Below are 6,655 nucleotides of genomic sequence, written 5' to 3' on the forward strand. Positions count from 1 at the left end.
TAGGGAAGACACGGCGCCGCGCGGGATTAGCCGAGCGGTCGCAGGCGCTGGAGTCATGGACTGTGCGGCTGGTACCGGCGGAGGTTCCAGTCCTCCGTCGGGCATGGGTGTGTGTGTTTGTCCTTAGGATAATTTAGGTTAAGTAGTGTGTAAGCTTAGGCACTGATGACCTTAGCAGTTAAGTCCGATAGGATTTCACACACATTAGAACATTTTGAAGACACGGCGGCAGAAACTTCGTCAAAAGCTGCGTCGTGCGGATGTGACAGATTCTGTCTTTGCACACTCCTCTACAGCTGCAGTGCATTAGTACACAGACCAGCGCTCCATCTCGACTAAACCCCAAATGACGTTTAGTACTGCAGCTCCGCGTGGTAGGTGTCCTTCGAGTGAAAGTTTAAAAAACAACCTGGTGTTTCCGGCACTCCCTGTACAAGCACACTTTACATCTACATCTACATCTACATTTATACTCCGCAAGCCACCCAACGGTGTGTGGCGGAGGGCACTTTACGTGCCACTGTCATTATCTCCCTTTCCTGTTCCAGTCGCGTATGGTTCGCGGGAAGAACGACTGTCTGAAAGCCTCTGTGCGCGCTCTAATCTCTCTAATTTTACATTCGTGATCTCCTCGGGAGGTATAAGTAGGGGGAAGCAATATATTCGATACCTCATCCAGAAACGCACCCTCTCGAAACCTGGCGAGCAAGCTACACCGCGATGCAGAGCGCCTCTCTTGCAGAGTCTGCCACTTGAGTTTGTTAAACATCTCCGTAACGCTATCACGGTTACCAAATAACACTGTGACGAAACGTGCCGCTCTTCTTTGGATCGCTTTACGCTTGTCATCCTCTGTTTCAATGCCATCATCATCCTGGAGTGTCTGGACATGATGTTTCGAGCCACTTACTGATTTTACGTAAGACCAGAACTTCCTAGCATTTTCTGTCAAGTCGGTACCTAGTATTTTACTTTCGAATTCACTGAACGCTTCACGCATAGCCCTCCTTACGCTAACTTTGACATCGTTTAGCTTCTGTTTGTCTGAGAGGTTTTGGCTGCGTTTAAACTTGGAGTGAAGCTCTCTTTGCTTTCGCAGTAGTTTCCTAACTTTGTTGTTGTACCACGGTGGGTTTTTCCCGTCCCTCACAGTTTTACTCGGCACGTACCTGTCTAAAACGCATTTTACGATTGCCTTGAACTTTTTCCATAAACACTCAACATTGTCAGTGTCGGAACAGAAATTTTCGTTTTGATCTGTTAGGTAGTCTGAAATCTGCCTTCTATTACTCTTGCTAAACAGATAAACCTTCCTCCCTTTTTTTTATATTCCTATTAACTTCCATATTCAGGGATGCTGCAACGGCCTTATGATCACTCATTCCCTGTTCTGCACTTACAGAGTCGAAAAGTTCGGGTATGTTTGTTATCAGTAGGTCCAAGATGTTATCTCCACGAGTCGGTTCTCTGTTTAATTGCTCGAGGTAATTTTCGGATAGTGCACTCAGTATAATGTCACTCGATGCTCTGTCCCTACCACCCGTCCTAAACATCTGAGTGTCCCAGTCTATATCTGCTAAATTGAAATCTCCACCCAAGACCATAACATGCTGAGAAAATTTATGTGAAATGTATTCCAAATTTTCTCTCAGTTGTTCTGCCACTAATGCTGCTGAGTCGGGGGTTCGGTAAAAGGAGCCAATTATTAACCTAGCTCGGTTGTTGAGTGTAACCTCCACCCATAATAATTCACAGGAACTATCCACTTCTACTTCACTACAGGATAAACTACTACTAACAGCGACGAACAGTCCACCGCCGGTTGCATGCAATCTATCCTTTCTAAACACCGTCTGTACCTTTGTAAAAATTTCGTCAGAATTTATCTCTGGCTTCAGCCAGCTTTCGGTACCTATAACGATTTCAGCTTCGGTACAGCCGCTCTACGAGCGATCGATACGGTTTGTGTAATAACAGAAAACTGGAACATAAGCGAGACTAGGAGTGGCTGATTGGAGCTAATGCACAGGGGCAGCGCGCTACCCGCAACGCGTCAGCCGGTGGTCTCGGACTGCGGGGAGCCCGCGTCCAGAAAAAGCGCAGCCGGCGCCGCTGACGTAACGAGATTACACACGCAGCGTGAATAGGGGCAGGCTGGGGGGGAGGAGGGAGCGCGCCTAAACGACGTTTGCAGCTGATGCGGCGGCTCAGCCAGTCACGCAGTCAGTCAGAGGCGGCGCCGCTGTAACCCGGTTACGCTAATCCGGTTGGCCGGCGCCGATATGAGCGCCGCGCTGCGCCGCTCTGCACAAACACTGGCCGAAGCCCGCCGCCGGACAGTGGGCGGGGCAAGCGGGGGAGGTGTGGGGGGAGGGGGGTGCGGGCCAGGCACGTGAAAAAGTACCGAACTGAGTGTGCCCGCCCCCGCTGTGCAAAAACACGTTCTTCGCTCAGCGGGAGGTATCATTTTTTGGAACGTCACTACAGAACCGCTGTTAAAAATACTTCAGGAGAAATCATTCACCGATGGTGTCGTACCATATGCTGAGGAAATGACGGTTGTTGTATCCCGCTACTCCGTCTGTTTTAAATATGTTCACTGCGAAGACTTACAGGTCGTTCAAATGGCTCTGAGCACTATGGGACTTAACTTCTAAGGCAGGGGCGGGCAGGAATCCTGCACGTGTGCGGTGCACTTGCACGCGTGCAGTTAACAGGTGTTCTGCGTGCACACAGGTGCTAGCTGGTCACCCGCTTATCTCCCCTCCCAACCATACCTTCTGTCCGCTCCTTCCTCTGCAATGCGTTTTGTTTCCTAGCTTGCTTTATTGAATGTAGGAATAAGCTTAGTAGTAGTAGTGCTTGAAAGATATCGTGGTTTGAAAGAGTACCTATTATGAAACGTCCCCTTAGAACAATTGTACACGACTGTGCTTAAACTGACACAATATTTTTAGCGCAACGTAATCTGACTTTCAAAAATCCCTACAAAAAAATGGCCCTGACTAACATTAACCTATACGTTTCACAAATCGCTTACCTCACAAATATCTTGGTTACTCGAACTACTGCAATACAGCGAGCGCCACTACTGCCAGCTAAATAAAAGATTCAAACTACGGAAGGCACTAACTACTGATAGGGACAGTTAGCAAATGAAAGATTTTAATAGATAACAAACAATGTATTTACCTTAATATCATCAAAAGTCATAATATACATAGCAGTTCATAATATCCATTCTGTACTCAAAAATCCGGCATCTCATTTCCCACATCCACCACTGCTGGCGGCTCACCTCCAACTGCGCAATGCTACGCGCTGTTGACATTCAGCTGCCCAACACTACAATGGCAGACAACAATGCAAACTAGCCACAGACTGCACACAGTACAGCCAGTGATTTTCATACAGAGCGCTACGTGGCGTTACCAATAAGAAAACATAAACAGCCTACTTACACTATTACCTAAGATACGTTTTATTTAATTATCACAGGTGGAGTGGAACAAAATTTCTACATACAGACAAACGCAAGCAGTTACTTATATTTTCATCACTGATGTTTGCTCTTAAACGACACTTACTAATTCAGCAAATGGTTTTCCAGCTCTCGCTATATTAAGCTCGTACCGCTGGGCTATTATTGTTGTCGTCCTGAAAAATTGAAAACGGTGCTCCATAAAATGTTAAATCAGTTACGTGAGAGACATGACGAAAGGAAGTCGCAGATCTCTCGTGACCAGAGCAACTAAGACAGATTCATCTAGTATCGTCAGATCACTGTTCTTAAGCTCAGTCAGTTTCCCCATCCGCTCAGAATCCGACAATAAATTGTACTCGTCCTTGTGAAATTTGTTATAATGGCCTTCAATACTAAACTTCCGCTGACCAGCGAGAATACTGCCACATATTAAACATTTTGAATTTTCACGTTTTTGCACAAAGAAAAATGATTCTCCAATTACTTTTTAAAAGATAGGAAATCTCCACTTCTCCGTTTCCTTGTTTCACTCTGCATTTTCCGGTTCTTCAAATACAACGTTGACTACGTAGTGGTCGCTACGCATCAACGTCCGCCACTTAACCTGGTACTACACTGCCGCAACCTGCCTGCTGTCGCCACTGCCCCAGTCGACGATTGCACGCGAGCAGCACACGTGCAGCGCTGTGCGCTCATGAGCCGCGTGCAAAGTTTGCCCGCCCCTGTTCTAAGGTCATCAGTCCCCAAGAACTTACAACAACTTAAACTTAACGAACCCAAGTACATCACAGTCATCCACCCCCGAGGCAGGATTCGAACCTGCGACCGTAGCGGTCGCGCGGTTCCAGACTGTAGCGCCTAGAAGCGCTCGGCCAACCGGCTGGCTGAAGACTTACAGAAACTGCAAGTAAGTCAACATCGTACAATCTGAACAAGAACTCCTTCCTAATTCCTGTTATTGTCCACAGTAAGCAAAGTCCTTTATGAAAAATGTGACAGGAGCGAAGATTACACACCCTTTCTCGTTTAGTTACCTTTTCGTGTAGAGTTGGCTCCAGATCTTCTTGTCTAGGGTCTCATTCTTGAAGTTGAAATTTTCCCATTTTAGGTGTTCATGATTGAGTTATCTAAATAAATTTGTTGTTCCAGAATTTGTATTTTTAAGTTAATATATTTTGTCACATTTAATTATACACTACTGGACATTAAAATTGCTACACAACGAAGATGAAGTGCTACAGACGCGAAATTTAACAGACAGGAAGAAGATGCTGTGATATGCAAATGATTAGCTTTTCAGAGCATTCACACAAGGTTGGCGCCGGTAGCGACACCTACAACGTGCTGACACGAGGAAAGTTTCCAACCAATTTCTCATACACAAACAGCAGTTGACTTGCGTTGCCTGGTGAAACGTTGTTGTGATGCCTCGTGTAAGGAGGAGAAATGCGTACCATCACGTTTCCGGTCGGATTGTAGCCTATCGCGATTGCGGTTTATCATATCGCGACATTGCTGTTCGCGTTGGTCGAGATCCAATGAGTCTTAGCAGAATATGGAATCGGTGGGTTCAGGAGGGTAATACGGAAGGCCGTGCTGGATCCCAACGGCCTCGTATCACTAGCAGTCGAGATAACAGACATCTTATCCGCATGGCTATAACGGATCGTGCAGCCACGTCTCGATACCTGTACGAACATTTCGACGACGTTCGCAGCAGCATGGACTATCATCTCGGAGACCATTGCTACGGGTACCCTTGACAGACTGGAGCATCTGCGATGGTGTACTCAACGACGAACGTGGGAGCACGAATGGCAAAATGTCATTCTTTCGGATGAATCCAGGTTCTGTTTACAGCATCATGATGGCCGCATCCGTGTTTGGTGACATCGTGGTGAACGCACATTGGAAGCCTGTTTTATCTCCTGGCGGGGTCAGGGATTTTCTCTGCCTCGCGATGACTGGGTGTTGTGTGACGTCCTTAGGTTAGTTAGGTTTAAGTAGTTCTAAGTTTTAGGTGACTGATGACCATAGATGTTAAGTCCCATAGTGCTCAGAGCCATTTTTTTTTAAAGCCTGTATTCGTGATCACCATACTGGCGTATCACCCGGCGTGATGGTATGGGGTGCCACTGGTTACACATCTTGGCCACTTCTCGTTCGCATTGACGGCACTTTGGACAGTGGACGTTACATTTCATATGTGTTACGACCCGTGGCTCTACCCTTCATTCGATCCCTGCCAAACTCTACATTTCAGCAGAAAAAAGCACGACCTCATGTTGCAGGTCGTGTACCGGCCTTTCTGGATACAGAAAATGTTTGACTGCTGCCCTGGCCAGCACATTCGCGAGATCTCTCACCAATTGAAAACGTCTGGTCAATGGTGGCCGAGCTACTGGCTCGTCACAATACGCCAGTCACTACCCTTGATGAACTGTGGTATCGTGTTGAAGCTGCATGGGCAACTGTACCTGTACACGCCATCCAAGTTCTCTTTGACTCAATGCCCAGGCGTATCAAGGCCGTTATTATGGTCAGAGGTGGTTGTTCTGGGTACTGATTTCTCAGGATTTATGCACCCAAATTGCGTGAAAATGTAATCACATGTCATTTCTCGTATAATATATTGGTCCATTGAATACCAGTTTATCATTTTCATTTCTCCTTGCCGTAGCAATTTTAATGGCCAGGAGAGTAATAGAAGACACTTAAGAAGAACAAGAAAGGAATGATTTTCATAGGCGATGAAGCTGGAGACAGATGGAGTTTGACGCATTTTTACGTAAATCAACCATGCTATCAACTGTAAAGTACTGTTCTAGATTCTAGGATTGGTACATGGAATGTATTGGTAAGAGAGAACATAAACACACGCACTCCTAAGGCTACAACGTTAGGCACTTAAAACGGGCCTATAGTGCTAGATCAGCTGCATTTCGGACCTATCAGACGTATGCAATGTAGCCTTGTTAAGGGGCTCCGGAACGCCCTATACTTGCAATGTTAAAATGACGCTTATAAATTACATCCTTCCTCACAAAGTATTTGAGGTAGGAAGTTGAACTTTTTACAGATTATTTATTGGAATATGGGCTACAACTTAACACAGGGATTTTACTAAATTTTAGTTCAGTTATTAAAGATGATTTTCTTTCAATTGTAATG

Source organism: Schistocerca cancellata, unplaced genomic scaffold (assembly GCF_023864275.1).
Source record: "Schistocerca cancellata isolate TAMUIC-IGC-003103 unplaced genomic scaffold, iqSchCanc2.1 HiC_scaffold_1104, whole genome shotgun sequence".
Classification (NCBI taxonomy): Eukaryota; Metazoa; Arthropoda; class Insecta; order Orthoptera; family Acrididae; genus Schistocerca; species Schistocerca cancellata.